At 38.4% G+C, this 15,973-nt stretch overlaps 9 non-coding genes across 9 annotated transcripts; all 9 read left to right on the top strand.

Annotated features, from left to right (window-relative positions):
- The first annotated feature begins 1,181 nt into the window (after nucleotides 1-1,181).
- LOC128170270 (5S ribosomal RNA) lies at nucleotides 1,182-1,300 on the top strand. Its single transcript, XR_008241778.1, has one exon. It is a non-coding gene; the product is annotated as a 5S ribosomal RNA (ribosomal RNA).
- Nucleotides 1,301-2,833: 1,533 nt separating this feature from the next.
- LOC128170268 (5S ribosomal RNA) lies at nucleotides 2,834-2,952 on the top strand. The gene has a single exon (XR_008241777.1). It is a non-coding gene; the product is annotated as a 5S ribosomal RNA (ribosomal RNA).
- A 1,538-nt stretch (nucleotides 2,953-4,490) lies between these two features.
- LOC128170267 (5S ribosomal RNA) lies at nucleotides 4,491-4,609 on the top strand. The gene has a single exon (XR_008241776.1). It is a non-coding gene; the product is annotated as a 5S ribosomal RNA (ribosomal RNA).
- A 1,529-nt stretch (nucleotides 4,610-6,138) lies between these two features.
- LOC128170265 (5S ribosomal RNA) lies at nucleotides 6,139-6,257 on the top strand. Its single transcript, XR_008241774.1, has one exon. It is a non-coding gene; the product is annotated as a 5S ribosomal RNA (ribosomal RNA).
- A 1,528-nt stretch (nucleotides 6,258-7,785) lies between these two features.
- Nucleotides 7,786-7,904, top strand: LOC128170264 (5S ribosomal RNA). Its single transcript, XR_008241773.1, has one exon. It is a non-coding gene; the product is annotated as a 5S ribosomal RNA (ribosomal RNA).
- A 1,531-nt stretch (nucleotides 7,905-9,435) lies between these two features.
- Nucleotides 9,436-9,554, top strand: LOC128170263 (5S ribosomal RNA). Its single transcript, XR_008241772.1, has one exon. It is a non-coding gene; the product is annotated as a 5S ribosomal RNA (ribosomal RNA).
- A 1,534-nt stretch (nucleotides 9,555-11,088) lies between these two features.
- LOC128170262 (5S ribosomal RNA) lies at nucleotides 11,089-11,207 on the top strand. Its single transcript, XR_008241771.1, has one exon. It is a non-coding gene; the product is annotated as a 5S ribosomal RNA (ribosomal RNA).
- Nucleotides 11,208-12,739: 1,532 nt separating this feature from the next.
- On the top strand, nucleotides 12,740-12,858 carry LOC128170257 (5S ribosomal RNA). The gene has a single exon (XR_008241766.1). It is a non-coding gene; the product is annotated as a 5S ribosomal RNA (ribosomal RNA).
- A 1,534-nt stretch (nucleotides 12,859-14,392) lies between these two features.
- Nucleotides 14,393-14,511, top strand: LOC128170246 (5S ribosomal RNA). Its single transcript, XR_008241755.1, has one exon. It is a non-coding gene; the product is annotated as a 5S ribosomal RNA (ribosomal RNA).
- The last annotated feature ends 1,462 nt before the right edge of the window (nucleotides 14,512-15,973 follow it).

Raw genomic sequence — 15,973 nt, 5'->3', positions numbered from 1 at the left:
GGTAGATAATTGTCAGCCCAAGCTCAGCAATCATGGCACCTGGCACAGCATTTGAGACAGATAATAACTTGTTTATTCAGGCGACTCGTGTCGCCTTATGAAATGAAACGAGTTTCTCAATTAGCAATGCCACTGTGCGCTATATAGTGGGGTGCGCGAAGAGCAAGGACATCACAAATCCTACACTGCAAATCGAAAACACTTACTGCATCTTCTAGTGCTATATCCTATATCAAGATGAAAGCTATCCAAAGTACCAGTCCCAGAAGAAAGACTATGGACAAGCGTTTTTCGTTGATGGACAGCGAACGTCGCTTTAAAAGAGCGTGTGAGCAGATTGTCCAACTCAACTACAAGATGTCTGACCTCCAGTCCCGATACAGTAGAGCCAAGGCAGAGAATCATCGTTCCTTCAGATACAGCCTTAGACTGAGACTGGCAGTTGTTGAGGGACTCAGAAACATGTACTACGACTACGCTCACAACAAAGCACAGACAGTAGCAGACCTAAGGCGTGAAATGTTTGGAGAAGATGTACAGATCATCTCCGACGACATGTCAGACTCCGGATCAGATGAGGAGTACTGAGCGGTTACTACAGATATAACTGCAAACGGCTCTTTTTAGAGCCATGAAATTTTTTCGAAAAGATGTCTCTATACAATACAATAGAAATACAGTGTACATATCAATGAAATCAAAATAGATAAATTATCAATGGAAAAAATGAACATATACACCAAAAACAAATTACAACAGCAACAACACATTACACTTGCATATCCCACAATTGAATTTTACTTTTGGTATACAGATAAATATTATTTATCCCCCCCCCGCCCTCTTTTCGTGTAATAGAAAGTGCCCGATGATATATCAATCCCTCTCATCATCTACAAACACAAGTGTATTCTGTCATATCATCAAATAAAAAAAAACCACAAGGCGTCTTACAAGACCCCCCCCCCCCCTTTTTCACATTCGCAACAGTAGCAAGTGCGCGTTCAACCCCCCCCCCCCCCCCCTTTACAAAACAAAGTAAACATTTCTATGGAGTGAGTCAGTGAGTAACATATAGCTTTTATTACACTAAAATATAAATATCTGAAACATGAAATTAAAATAATTGAAATTTCTTTCACAACTGTATCTTTATGTACGCAATATAAACCCTATCTAATGTCTACGGCCATATCACGTTGAAAGCACCGGTTCTCGTCCGATCACCGAAGTTAAGCAACGTAGAGCTTGGTTAGTACTTGGATGGGTGACCGCCTGGGAATACCAGGTGTCGTAGACTTTTTTTTATTTCAAATAAAATTTCATCAATTTTTTTTTTATCAAAAATAATTCTCATAATTCGCCCTGCGAATAAATTTTCCAATGATCTCCAAGTCATCATGGTCTAAGGGAGACAAGTCCGTGAAAAACGTGCGGTGAAATTTACATGCATGCGGCAGACAAGAAATAAGCAAGTAAAATAAAACATAGCGAATCAATCGCATTACAAAAAACAATGAAACGATATTTTGTCCATGTATGAATTACCGATTATTAATGATTAACGAAATATTATATGCTTAATTAATTACCTTATACAATACACATAATTATGTATCTCAATTTTGAAGAAGCGAAATAGCGGTATATTAGGGTAGATAATTGTCAGCCCAAGCTCAGCAATCATGGCACCTGGCACAGCATTTGAGACAGATAATAACTTGTTTATTCAGGCGACTCGTGTCGCCTTATGAAATGAAACGAGTTTCTCAATTAGCAATGCCACTGTGCGCTATATAGTGGGGTGCGCGAAGAGCAAGGACATCACAAATCCTACACTGCAAATCGAAAACACTTACTGCATCTTCTAGTGCTATATCCTATATCAAGATGAAAGCTATCCAAAGTACCAGTCCCAGAAGAAAGACTATGGACAAGCGTTTTTCGTTGATGGACAGCGAACGTCGCTTTAAAAGAGCGTGTGAGCAGATTGTCCAACTCAACTACAAGATGTCTGACCTCCAGTCCCGATACAGTAGAGCCAAGGCAGAGAATCATCGTTCCTTCAGATACAGCCTTAGACTGAGACTGGCAGTTGTTGAGGGACTCAGAAACATGTACTACGACTACGCTCACAACAAAGCACAGACAGTAGCAGACCTAAGGCGTGAAATGTTTGGAGAAGATGTACAGATCATCTCCGACGACATGTCAGACTCCGGATCAGATGAGGAGTACTGAGCGGTTACTACAGATATAACTGCAAACGGCTCTTTTTAGAGCCATGAAATTTTTTCGAAAAGATGTCTCTATACAATACAATAGAAATACAGTGTACATATCAATGAAATCAAAATAGATAAATTATCAATGGAAAAAATGAACATATACACCAAAAACAAATTACAACAGCAACAACACATTACACTTGCATATCCCACAATTGAATTTTACTTTTGGTATACAGATAAATATTATTTATCCCCCCCCCCCCCCGCCCTCTTTTCGTGTAATAGAAAGTGCCCGATGATATATCAATCCCTCTCATCATCTACAAACACAAGTGTATTCTGTCATATCATCAAATAAAAAAAAACCACAAGGCGTCTTACAAGACCCCCCCCCCTTTTTCACATTCGCAACAGTAGCAAGTGCGCGTTCAACCCCCCCCCCCCCCTTTACAAAACAAAGTAAACATTTCTATGGAGTGAGTCAGTGAGTAACATATAGCTTTTATTACACTAAAATATAAATATCTGAAACATGAAATTAAAATAATTGAAATTTCTTTCACAACTGTATCTTTATGTACGCAATATAAACCCTATCTAATGTCTACGGCCATATCACGTTGAAAGCACCGGTTCTCGTCCGATCACCGAAGTTAAGCAACGTAGAGCTTGGTTAGTACTTGGATGGGTGACCGCCTGGGAATACCAGGTGTCGTAGACTTTTTTTTATTTCAAATAAAATTTCATCAATTTTTTTTTTTTCAAAAATAATTCTCATAATTCGCCCTGCGAATAAATTTTCCAATGATCTCCAAGTCATCATGGTCTAAGGGAGACAAGTCCGTGAAAAACGTGCGGTGAAATTTACATGCATGCGGCAGACAAGAAATAAGCAAGTAAAATAAAACATAGCGAATCAATCGCATTACAAAAAACAATGAAACGATATTTTGTCCATGTATGAATTACCGATTATTAATGATTATCAAATATTATATGCTTAATTAATTACCTTATACAATACACATAATTATGTATCTCAATTTTGAAGAAGCGAAATAACGGTATATTAGGGTAGATAATTGTCAGCCCAAGCTCAGCAATCATGGCACCTGGCACAGCATTTGAGACAGATAATAACTTGTTTATTCAGGCGACTCGTGTCGCCTTATGAAATGAAACGAGTTTCTCAATTAGCAATGCCACTGTGCGCTATATAGTGGGGTGCGCGAAGAGCAAGGACATCACAAATCCTACACTGCAAATCGAAAACACTTACTGCATCTTCTAGTGCTATATCCTATATCAAGATGAAAGCTATCCAAAGTACCAGTCCCAGAAGAAAGACTATGGACAAGCGTTTTTCGTTGATGGACAGCGAACGTCGCTTTAAAAGAGCGTGTGAGCAGATTGTCCAACTCAACTACAAGATGTCTGACCTCCAGTCCCGATACAGTAGAGCCAAGGCAGAGAATCATCGTTCCTTCAGATACAGCCTTAGACTGAGACTGGCAGTTGTTGAGGGACTCAGAAACATGTACTACGACTACGCTCACAACAAAGCACAGACAGTAGCAGACCTAAGGCGTGAAATGTTTGGAGAAGATGTACAGATCATCTCCGACGACATGTCAGACTCCGGATCAGATGAGGAGTACTGAGCGGTTACTACAGATATAACTGCAAACGGCTCTTTTTAGAGCCATGAAATTTTTTCGAAAAGATGTCTCTATACAATACAATAGAAATACAGTGTACATATCAATGAAATCAAAATAGATAAATTATCAATGGAAAAAATGAACATATACACCAAAAACAAATTACAACAGCAACAACACATTATACTTGCATATCCCACAATTGAATTTTACTTTTGTAATACAGATAAATATTATTTATCCCCCCCCCCCCCCGCCCTCTTTTCGTGTAATAGAAAGTGCCCGATGATATATCAATCCCTCTCATCATCTACAAACACAAGTGTATTCTGTCATATCATCAAATAAAAAAAAACCACAAGGCGTCTTACAAGACCCCCCCCCCCCCTTTTTCACATTCGCAACAGTAGCAAGTGCGCGTTCAACCCCCCCCCCCCCCCCCTTTACAAAACAAAGTAAACATTTCTATGGAGTGAGTCAGTGAGTAACATATAGCTTTTATTACACTAAAATATAAATATCTGAAACATGAAATTAAAATAATTGAAATGTCTTTCACAACTGTATCTTTATGTACGCAATATAAACCCTATCTAATGTCTACGGCCATATCACGTTGAAAGCACCGGTTCTCGTCCGATCACCGAAGTTAAGCAACGTAGAGCTTGGTTAGTACTTGGATGGGTGACCGCCTGGGAATACCAGGTGTCGTAGACTTTTTTTTATTTCAAATAAAATTTCATCAATTTTTTTTTTATCAAAAATAATTCTCATAATTCGCCCTGCGAATAAATTTTCCAATGATCTCCAAGTCATCATGGTCTAAGGGAGACAAGTCCGTGAAAAACGTGCGGTGAAATTTACATGCATGCGGCAGACAAGAAATAAGCAAGTAAAATAAAACATAGCGAATCAATCGCATTACAAAAAACAATGAAACGATAAATTGTCCATGTATGAATTACCGATTATTAATGATTATCAAATATTATATGCTTAATTAATTACCTTACACAATACACATAATTATGTATCTCAATTTTGAAGAAGCGAAATAACGGTATATTAGGGTAGATAATTGTCAGCCCAAGCTCAGCAATCATGGCACCTGGCACAGCATTTGAGACAGATAATAACTTGTTTATTCAGGCGACTCGTGTCGCCTTATGAAATGAAACGAGTTTCTCAATTAGCAATGCCACTGTGCGCTATATAGTGGGGTGCGCGAAGAGCAAGGACATCACAAATCCTACACTGCAAATCGAAAACACTTACTGCATCTTCTAGTGCTATATCCTATATCAAGATGAAAGCTATCCAAAGTACCAGTCCCAGAAGAAAGACTATGGACAAGCGTTTTTCGTTGATGGACAGCGAACGTCGCTTTAAAAGAGCGTGTGAGCAGATTGTCCAACTCAACTACAAGATGTCTGACCTCCAGTCCCGATACAGTAGAGCCAAGGCAGAGAATCATCGTTCCTTCAGATACAGCCTTAGACTGAGACTGGCAGTTGTTGAGGGACTCAGAAACATGTACTACGACTACGCTCACAACAAAGCACAGACAGTAGCAGACCTAAGGCGTGAAATGTTTGGAGAAGATGTACAGATCATCTCCGACGACATGTCAGACTCCGGATCAGATGAGGAGTACTGAGCGGTTACTACAGATATAACTGCAAACGGCTCTTTTTAGAGCCATGAAATTTTTTCGAAAAGATGTCTCTATACAATACAATAGAAATTCAGTGTACATATCAATGAAATCAAAATAGATAAATTATCAATGGAAAAAATGAACATATACACCAAAAACAAATTACAACAGCAACAACACATTACACTTGCATATCCCACAATTGAATTTTACTTTTGTAATACAGATAAATATTATTTATCCCCCCCCCCCCCCGCCCTCTTTTCGTGTAATAGAAAGTGCCCGATGATATATCAATCCCTCTCATCATCTACAAACACAAGTGTATTCTGTCATATCATCAAATAAAAAAAACCACAAGGCGTCTTACAAGACCCCCCCCCTTTTTCACATTCGCAACAGTAGCAAGTGCGCGTTCAACCCCCCCCCCCCCTTTACAAAACAAAGTAAAAATTTCTATGGAGTGTGTCAGTGAGTAACATATAGCTTTTATTACACTAAAATATAAATATCTGAAACATGAAATTAAAATAATTGAAATTTCTTTCACAACTGTATCTTTATGTACGCAATATAAACCCTATCTAATGTCTACGGCCATATCACGTTGAAAGCACCGGTTCTCGTCCGATCACCGAAGTTAAGCAACGTAGAGCTTGGTTAGTACTTGGATGGGTGACCGCCTGGGAATACCAGGTGTCGTAGACTTTTTTTTATTTCAAATAAAATTTCATCAATTTTTTTTTTATCAAAAATAATTCTCATAATTCGCCCTGCGAATAAATTTTCCAATGATCTCCAAGTCATCATGGTCTAAGGGAGACAAGTCCGTGAAAAACGTGCGGTGAAATTTACATGCATGCGGCAGACAAGAAATAAGCAAGTAAAATAAAACATAGCGAATCAATCGCATTACAAAAAACAATGAAACGATATTTTGTCCATGTATGAATTACCGATTATTAATGATTATCAAATATTATATGCTTAATTAATTACCTTATACAATACACATAATTATGTATCTCAATTTTGAAGAAGCGAAATAACGGTATATTAGGGTAGATAATTGTCAGCCCAAGCTCAGCAATCATGGCACCTGGCACAGCATTTGAGACAGATAATAACTTGTTTATTCAGGCGACTCGTGTCGCCTTATGAAATGAAACGAGTTTCTCAATTAGCAATGCCACTGTGCGCTATATAGTGGGGTGCGCGAAGAGCAAGGACATCACAAATCCTACACTGCAAATCGAAAACACTTACTGCATCTTCTAGTGCTATATCCTATATCAAGATGAAAGCTATCCAAAGTACCAGTCCCAGAAGAAAGACTATGGACAAGCGTTTTTCGTTGATGGACAGCGAACGTCGCTTTAAAAGAGCGTGTGAGCAGATTGTCCAACTCAACTACAAGATGTCTGACCTCCAGTCCCGATACAGTAGAGCCAAGGCAGAGAATCATCGTTCCTTCAGATACAGCCTTAGACTGAGACTGGCAGTTGTTGAGGGACTCAGAAACATGTACTACGACTACGCTCACAACAAAGCACAGACAGTAGCAGACCTAAGGCGTGAAATGTTTGGAGAAGATGTACAGATCATCTCCGACGACATGTCAGACTCCGGATCAGATGAGGAGTACTGAGCGGTTACTACAGATATAACTGCAAACGGCTCTTTTTAGAGCCATGAAATTTTTTCGAAAAGATGTCTCTATACAATACAATAGAAATACAGTGTACATATCAATGAAATCAAAATAGATAAATTATCAATGGAAAAAATGAACATATACACCAAAAACAAATTACAACAGCAACAACACATTACACTTGCATATCCCACAATTGAATTTTACTTTTGTAATACAGATAAATATTATTTATCCCCCCCCCCCCGCCCTCTTTTCGTGTAATAGAAAGTGCCCGATGATATATCAATCCCTCTCATCATCTACAAACACAAGTGTATTCTGTCATATCATCAAATAAAAAAAACCACAAGGCGTCTTACAAGACCCCCCCCCCCCTTTTTCACATTCGCAACAGTAGCAAGTGCGCGTTCAACCCCCCCCCCCTTTACAAAACAAAGTAAAAATTTCTATGGAGTGTGTCAGTGAGTAACATATAGCTTTTATTACACTAAAATATAAATATCTGAAACATGAAATTAAAATAATTGAAATTTCTTTCACAACTGTATCTTTATGTACGCAATATAAACCCTATCTAATGTCTACGGCCATATCACGTTGAAAGCACCGGTTCTCGTCCGATCACCGAAGTTAAGCAACGTAGAGCTTGGTTAGTACTTGGATGGGTGACCGCCTGGGAATACCAGGTGTCGTAGACTTTTTTTTATTTCAAATAAAATTTCATCAATTTTTTTTTTATCAAAAATAATTCTCATAATTCGCCCTGCGAATAAATTTTCCAATGATCTCCAAGTCATCATGGTCTAAGGGAGACAAGTCCGTGAAAAACGTGCGGTGAAATTTACATGCATGCGGCAGACAAGAAATAAGCAAGTAAAATAAAACATAGCGAATCAATCGCATTACAAAAAACAATGAAACGATATTTTGTCCATGTATGAATTACCGATTATTAATGATTATCAAATATTATATGCTTAATTAATTACCTTATACAATACACATAATTATGTATCTCAATTTTGAAGAAGCGAAATAACGGTATATTAGGGTAGATAATTGTCAGCCCAAGCTCAGCAATCATGGCACCTGGCACAGCATTTGAGACAGATAATAACTTGTTTATTCAGGCGACTCGTGTCGCCTTATGAAATGAAACGAGTTTCTCAATTAGCAATGCCACTGTGCGCTATATAGTGGGGTGCGCGAAGAGCAAGGACATCACAAATCCTACACTGCAAATCGAAAACACTTACTGCATCTTCTAGTGCTATATCCTATATCAAGATGAAAGCTATCCAAAGTACCAGTCCCAGAAGAAAGACTATGGACAAGCGTTTTTCGTTGATGGACAGCGAACGTCGCTTTAAAAGAGCGTGTGAGCAGATTGTCCAACTCAACTACAAGATGTCTGACCTCCAGTCCCGATACAGTAGAGCCAAGGCAGAGAATCATCGTTCCTTCAGATACAGCCTTAGACTGAGACTGGCAGTTGTTGAGGGACTCAGAAACATGTACTACGACTACGCTCACAACAAAGCACAGACAGTAGCAGACCTAAGGCGTGAAATGTTTGGAGAAGATGTACAGATCATCTCCGACGACATGTCAGACTCCGGATCAGATGAGGAGTACTGAGCGGTTACTACAGATATAACTGCAAACGGCTCTTTTTAGAGCCATGAAATTTTTTCGAAAAGATGTCTCTATACAATACAATAGAAATACAGTGTACATATCAATGAAATCAAAATAGATAAATTATCAATGGAAAAAATGAACATATACACCAAAAACAAATTACAACAGCAACAACACATTACACTTGCATATCCCACAATTGAATTTTACTTTTGTAATACAGATAAATATTATTTATCCCCCCCCCCCCGCCCTCTTTTCGTGTAATAGAAAGTGCCCGATGATATATCAATCCCTCTCATCATCTACAAACACAAGTGTATTCTGTCATATCATCAAATAAAAAAAAACCACAAGGCGTCTTACAAGACCCCCCCCCCCTTTTTCACATTCGCAACAGTAGCAAGTGCGCGTTCAACCCCCCCCCCCCCCTTTACAAAACAAAGTAAAAATTTCTATGGAGTGTGTCAGTGAGTAACATATAGCTTTTATTACACTAAAATATAAATATCTGAAACATGAAATTAAAATAATTGAAATTTCTTTCACAACTGTATCTTTATGTACGCAATATAAACCCTATCTAATGTCTACGGCCATATCACGTTGAAAGCACCGGTTCTCGTCCGATCACCGAAGTTAAGCAACGTAGAGCTTGGTTAGTACTTGGATGGGTGACCGCCTGGGAATACCAGGTGTCGTAGACTTTTTTTTATTTCAAATAAAATTTCATCAATTTTTTTTTTATCAAAAATAATTCTCATAATTCGCCCTGCGAATAAATTTTCCAATGATCTCCAAGTCATCATGGTCTAAGGGAGACAAGTCCGTGAAAAACGTGCGGTGAAATTTACATGCATGCGGCAGACAAGAAATAAGCAAGTAAAATAAAACATAGCGAATCAATCGCATTACAAAAAACATGAAACGATATTTTGTCCATGTATGAATTACCGATTATTAATGATTATCAAATATTATATGCTTAATTAATTACCTTATACAATACACATAATTATGTATCTCAATTTTGAAGAAGCGAAATAACGGTATATTAGGGTAGATAATTGTCAGCCCAAGCTCAGCAATCATGGCACCTGGCACAGCATTTGAGACAGATAATAACTTGTTTATTCAGGCGACTCGTGTCGCCTTATGAAATGAAACGAGTTTCTCAATTAGCAATGCCACTGTGCGCTATATAGTGGGGTGCGCGAAGAGCAAGGACATCACAAATCCTACACTGCAAATCGAAAACACTTACTGCATCTTCTAGTGCTATATCCTATATCAAGATGAAAGCTATCCAAAGTACCAGTCCCAGAAGAAAGACTATGGACAAGCGTTTTTCGTTGATGGACAGCGAACGTCGCTTTAAAAGAGCGTGTGAGCAGATTGTCCAACTCAACTACAAGATGTCTGACCTCCAGTCCCGATACAGTAGAGCCAAGGCAGAGAATCATCGTTCCTTCAGATACAGCCTTAGACTGAGACTGGCAGTTGTTGAGGGACTCAGAAACATGTACTACGACTACGCTCACAACAAAGCACAGACAGTAGCAGACCTAAGGCGTGAAATGTTTGGAGAAGATGTACAGATCATCTCCGACGACATGTCAGACTCCGGATCAGATGAGGAGTACTGAGCGGTTACTACAGATATAACTGCAAACGGCTCTTTTTAGAGCCATGAAATTTTTTCGAAAAGATGTCTCTATACAATACAATAGAAATACAGTGTACATATCAATGAAATCAAAATAGATAAATTATCAATGGAAAAAATGAACATATACACCAAAAACAAATTACAACAGCAACAACACATTATACTTGCATATCCCACAATTGAATTTTACTTTTGTAATACAGATAAATATTATTTATCCCCCCCCCCCCCCCGCCCTCTTTTCGTGTAATAGAAAGTGCCCGATGATATATCAATCCCTCTCATCATCTACAAACACAAGTGTATTCTGTCATATCATCAAATAAAAAAAAACCACAAGGCGTCTTACAAGACCCCCCCCCCCTTTTTCACATTCGCAACAGTAGCAAGTGCGCGTTCAACCCCCCCCCCCCCCCTTTACAAAACAAAGTAAACATTTCTATGGAGTGAGTCAGTGAGTAACATATAGCTTTTATTACACTAAAATATAAATATCTGAAACATGAAATTAAAATAATTGAAATTTCTTTCACAACTGTATCTTTATGTACGCAATATAAACCCTATCTAATGTCTACGGCCATATCACGTTGAAAGCACCGGTTCTCGTCCGATCACCGAAGTTAAGCAACGTAGAGCTTGGTTAGTACTTGGATGGGTGACCGCCTGGGAATACCAGGTGTCGTAGACTTTTTTTTATTTCAAATAAAATTTCATCAATTTTTTTTTTATCAAAAATAATTCTCATAATTCGCCCTGCGAATAAATTTTCCAATGATCTCCAAGTCATCATGGTCTAAGGGAGACAAGTCCGTGAAAAACGTGCGGTGAAATTTACATGCATGCGGCAGACAAGAAATAAGCAAGTAAAATAAAACATAGCGAATCAATCGCATTACAAAAAACAATGAAACGATATTTTGTCCATGTATGAATTACCGATTATTAATGATTATCAAATATTATATGCTTAATTAATTACCTTATACAATACACATAATTATGTATCTCAATTTTGAAGAAGCGAAATAACGGTATATTAGGGTAGATAATTGTCAGCCCAAGCTCAGCAATCATGGCACCTGGCACAGCATTTGAGACAGATAATAACTTGTTTATTCAGGCGACTCGTGTCGCCTTATGAAATGAAACGAGTTTCTCAATTAGCAATGCCACTGTGCGCTATATAGTGGGGTGCGCGAAGAGCAAGGACATCACAAATCCTACACTGCAAATCGAAAACACTTACTGCATCTTCTAGTGCTATATCCTATATCAAGATGAAAGCTATCCAAAGTACCAGTCCCAGAAGAAAGACTATGGACAAGCGTTTTTCGTTGATGGACAGCGAACGTCGCTTTAAAAGAGCGTGTGAGCAGATTGTCCAACTCAACTACAAGATGTCTGACCTCCAGTCCCGATACAGTAGAGCCAAGGCAGAGAATCATCGTTCCTTCAGATACAGCCTTAGACTGAGACTGGCAGTTGTTGAGGGACTCAGAAACATGTACTACGACTACGCTCACAACAAAGCACAGACAGTAGCAGACCTAAGGCGTGAAATGTTTGGAGAAGATGTACAGATCATCTCCGACGACATGTCAGACTCCGGATCAGATGAGGAGTACTGAGCGGTTACTACAGATATAACTGCAAACGGCTCTTTTTAGAGCCATGAAATTTTTTCGAAAAGATGTCTCTATACAATACAATAGAAATACAGTGTACATATCAATGAAATCAAAATAGATAAATTATCAATGGAAAAAATGAACATATACACCAAAAACAAATTACAACAGCAACAACACATTATACTTGCATATCCCACAATTGAATTTTACTTTTGTAATACAGATAAATATTATTTATCCCCCCCCCCCCCCGCCCTCTTTTCGTGTAATAGAAAGTGCCCGATGATATATCAATCCCTCTCATCATCTACAAACACAAGTGTATTCTGTCATATCATCAAATAAAAAAAAACCACAAGGCGTCTTACAAGACCCCCCCCCCCCTTTTTCACATTCGCAACAGTAGCAAGTGCGCGTTCAACCCCCCCCCCCCTTTACAAAACAAAGTAAACATTTCTATGGAGTGAGTCAGTGAGTAACATATAGCTTTTATTACACTAAAATATAAATATCTGAAACATGAAATTAAAATAATTGAAATTTCTTTCACAACTGTATCTTTATGTACGCAATATAAACCCTATCTAATGTCTACGGCCATATCACGTTGAAAGCACCGGTTCTCGTCCGATCACCGAAGTTAAGCAACGTAGAGCTTGGTTAGTACTTGGATGGGTGACCGCCTGGGAATACCAGGTGTCGTAGACTTTTTTTTTATTTCAAATAAAATTTCATCAATTTTTTTTTTATCAAAAATAATTCTCATAATTCGCCCTGCGAATAAATTTTCCAATGATCTCCAAGTCATCATGGTCTAAGGGAGACAAGTCCGTGAAAAACGTGCGGTGAAATTTACATGCATGCGGCAGACAAGAAATAAGCAAGTAAAATAAAACATAGCGAATCAATCGCATTACAAAAAACAATGAAACGATATTTTGTCCATGTATGAATTACCGATTATTAATGATTATCAAATATTATATGCTTAATTAATTACCTTATACAATACACATAATTATGTATCTCAATTTTGAAGAAGCGAAATAACGGTATATTAGGGTAGATAATTGTCAGCCCAAGCTCAGCAATCATGGCACCTGGCACAGCATTTGAGACAGATAATAACTTGTTTATTCAGGCGACTCGTGTCGCCTTATGAAATGAAACGAGTTTCTCAATTAGCAATGCCACTGTGCGCTATATAGTGGGGTGCGCGAAGAGCAAGGACATCACAAATCCTACACTGCAAATCGAAAACACTTACTGCATCTTCTAGTGCTATATCCTATATCAAGATGAAAGCTATCCAAAGTACCAGTCCCAGAAGAAAGACTATGGACAAGCGTTTTTCGTTGATGGACAGCGAACGTCGCTTTAAAAGAGCGTGTGAGCAGATTGTCCAACTCAACTACAAGATGTCTGACCTCCAGTCCCGATACAGTAGAGCCAAGGCAGAGAATCATCGTTCCTTCAGATACAGCCTTAGACTGAGACTGGCAGTTGTTGAGGGACTCAGAAACATGTACTACGACTACGCTCACAACAAAGCACAGACAGTAGCAGACCTAAGGCGTGAAATGTTTGGAGAAGATGTACAGATCATCTCCGACGACATGTCAGACTCCGGATCAGATGAGGAGTACTGAGCGGTTACTACAGATATAACTGCAAACGGCTCTTTTTAGAGCCATGAAATTTTTTCGAAAAGATGTCTCTATACAATACAATAGAAATACAGTGTACATATCAATGAAATCAAAATAGATAAATTATCAATGGAAAAAATGAACATATACACCAAAAACAAATTACAACAGCAACAACACATTATACTTGCATATCCCACAATTGAATTTTACTTTTGTAATACAGATAAATATTATTTATCCCCCCCCCCCCCCCCCGCCCTCTTTTCGTGTAATAGAAAGTGCCCGATGATATATCAATCCCTCTCATCATCTACAAACACAAGTGTATTCTGTCATATCATCAAATAAAAAAAAACCACAAGGCGTCTTACAAGACCCCCCCCCCTTTTTCACATTCGCAACAGTAGCAAGTGCGCGTTCAACCCCCCCCCCCCTTTACAAAACAAAGTAAACATTTCTATGGAGTGAGTCAGTGAGTAACATATAGCTTTTATTACACTAAAATATAAATATCTGAAACATGAAATTAAAATAATTGAAATTTCTTTCACAACTGTATCTTTATGTACGCAATATAAACCCTATCTAATGTCTACGGCCATATCACGTTGAAAGCACCGGTTCTCGTCCGATCACCGAAGTTAAGCAACGTAGAGCTTGGTTAGTACTTGGATGGGTGACCGCCTGGGAATACCAGGTGTCGTAGACTTTTTTTTTATTTCAAATAAAATTTCATCAATTTTTTTTTTATCAAAAATAATTCTCATAATTCGCCCTGCGAATAAATTTTCCAATGATCTCCAAGTCATCATGGTCTAAGGGAGACAAGTCCGTGAAAAACGTGCGGTGAAATTTACATGCATGCGGCAGACAAGAAATAAGCAAGTAAAATAAAACATAGCGAATCAATCGCATTACAAAAAACAATGAAACGATATTTTGTCCATGTATGAATTACCGATTATTAATGATTATCAAATATTATATGCTTAATTAATTACCTTATACAATACACATAATTATGTATCTCAATTTTGAAGAAGCGAAATAACGGTATATTAGGGTAGATAATTGTCAGCCCAAGCTCAGCAATCATGGCACCTGGCACAGCATTTGAGACAGATAATAACTTGTTTATTCAGGCGACTCGTGTCGCCTTATGAAATGAAACGAGTTTCTCAATTAGCAATGCCACTGTGCGCTATATAGTGGGGTGCGCGAAGAGCAAGGACATCACAAATCCTACACTGCAAATCGAAAACACTTACTGCATCTTCTAGTGCTATATCCTATATCAAGATGAAAGCTATCCAAAGTACCAGTCCCAGAAGAAAGACTATGGACAAGCGTTTTTCGTTGATGGACAGCGAACGTCGCTTTAAAAGAGCGTGTGAGCAGATTGTCCAACTCAACTACAAGATGTCTGACCTCCAGTCCCGATACAGTAGAGCCAAGGCAGAGAATCATCGTTCCTTCAGATACAGCCTTAGACTGAGACTGGCAGTTGTTGAGGGACTCAGAAACATGTACTACGACTACGCTCACAACAAAGCACAGACAGTAGCAGACCTAAGGCGTGAAATGTTTGGAGAAGATGTACAGATCATCTCCGACGACATGTCAGACTCCGGATCAGATGAGGAGTACTGAGCGGTTACTACAGATATAACTGCAAACGGCTCTTTTTAGAGCCATGAAATTTTTTCGAAAAGATGTCTCTATACAATACAATAGAAATACAGTGTACATATCAATGAAATCAAAATAGATAAATTATCAATGGAAAAAATGAACATATACACCAAAAACAAATTACAACAGCAACAACACATTATACTTGCATATCCCACAATTGAATTTTACTTTTGTAATACAGATAAATATTATTTATCCCCCCCCCCCCCCCCGCCCTCTTTTCGTGTAATAGAAAGTGCCCGATGATATATCAATCCCTCTCATCATCTACAAACACAAGTGTATTCTGTCATATCATCAAATAAAAAAAAACCACAAGGCGTCTTACAAGACCCCCCCCCCCCCCTTTTTCACATTCGCAACAGTAGCAAGTGCGCGTTCAACCCCCCCCCCCTTTACAAAACAAAGTAAACATTTCTATGGAGTGAGTCAGTGAGTAACATATAGCTTTTATTACACTAAAATATAAATATCTG

This window comes from Crassostrea angulata, chromosome 1, assembly GCF_025612915.1.
Source record: "Crassostrea angulata isolate pt1a10 chromosome 1, ASM2561291v2, whole genome shotgun sequence".
In the NCBI taxonomy this organism is placed as follows: domain Eukaryota; kingdom Metazoa; phylum Mollusca; class Bivalvia; order Ostreida; family Ostreidae; genus Magallana; species Magallana angulata.
This window is presented reverse-complemented; position numbering and strand designations above follow the sequence as displayed.